Below are 1,004 nucleotides of genomic sequence, written 5' to 3'. Positions count from 1 at the left end.
GACGAAGTATGTCTGGTCTCACTTCCTCATCCTCAGGATTAGAGCGGGAACTCTCTAACGAGGTACTGGTGTAGCGATTGCCAAAATCGTGATTACCAGGGTTAGTTGGCAAATGAGGGTCGATATTACGAGGATGGTAAGCCTCATCGAGTTCCATACGATCATATCCTCTGACAGGGTTAGGTTTGTCAAGAGGATAGTCAATGGTAGCATCAGAGCTATAGAGATTAAATGTTGAAATATTATCTCTCTCACCAGTGGTAACTGGCTTAGTGGTAGACGTACTGGCTGGTAAACCAGTAGGTCTCGGGTTCGAAATTCGGCCCGGTTCTTCGATATAGGAAGAATATCAGCCACGTGGGACACGATAGAGGGGTCCACAACTGCTGCTGCCGATAACTCCTTCAAGAGTGCTTCAGTGCGGTTCAATTTGCGTCGAAATTGAGAGGATCCAACCACTCGTTGTCGAGTTATGGCGTCCTCAACTTCGGCCCCAAGATTTGAGCTGGATGGAATGGCTTCTCCATCGATGGCGAAACCGAAATTTTTGGACAGGTCCAATACTTCCTTTTCACTCCGGATTTGTGCAGGAGTGTCCTTTAGATGTGGAGTTATAATGTCCCCGACATTCGTATCCACGAATTTTCCAGCCTTTCAACGTTTATCCCCAATATTTGACGGCACGTGGTCAGGGGGCAAGCTGGGATCCTGAGCTTCACTCCCTGGTGATACACGGACGCTGGCGAGCCTTTCCGCGGCAGTAGATACCTCTTCTTCCAAGGATTTAGGATCCGACGAGTCATCCTCAGAATTATCCTCTGTACCAACCTCAGAATTGGCTTCCCCAACAGTTTCCTCGGCAGGCTCAACTCCAGACAGGCTAGGTGTTTCCACAGGGATCTCAGGAACCTCGGCAGGCTTAGCAGGCTTAGAGCTAGCCGCTCCCTTGCCTTTAGAAGTACCCTTAGCCATAGTATTTGCTGGATAGTAAATCAATGTTAGAC

The 1,004-nt window shown here is 48.7% G+C and overlaps 1 pseudogene across 1 annotated transcript; it reads left to right on the top strand.

Annotated features, from left to right (window-relative positions):
- The first annotated feature begins 258 nt into the window (after positions 1–258).
- Positions 259–336, top strand: SARC_30316 (annotated as a pseudogene). The gene has a single exon. The product of its transcript is annotated as a tRNA-OTHER (tRNA).
- Positions 337–1,004: the final 668 nt, after the last annotated feature.

The sequence above is a fragment of the Sphaeroforma arctica genome (genome assembly GCF_001186125.1).
Source record: "Sphaeroforma arctica JP610 unplaced genomic scaffold supercont1.9961, whole genome shotgun sequence".
Lineage (NCBI taxonomy): Eukaryota > Ichthyosporea > Ichthyophonida > Sphaeroforma > Sphaeroforma arctica.
The sequence above is the reverse complement of the archived record's forward strand: the minus strand, read 5'-3'. Positions and strand labels throughout refer to the sequence as shown.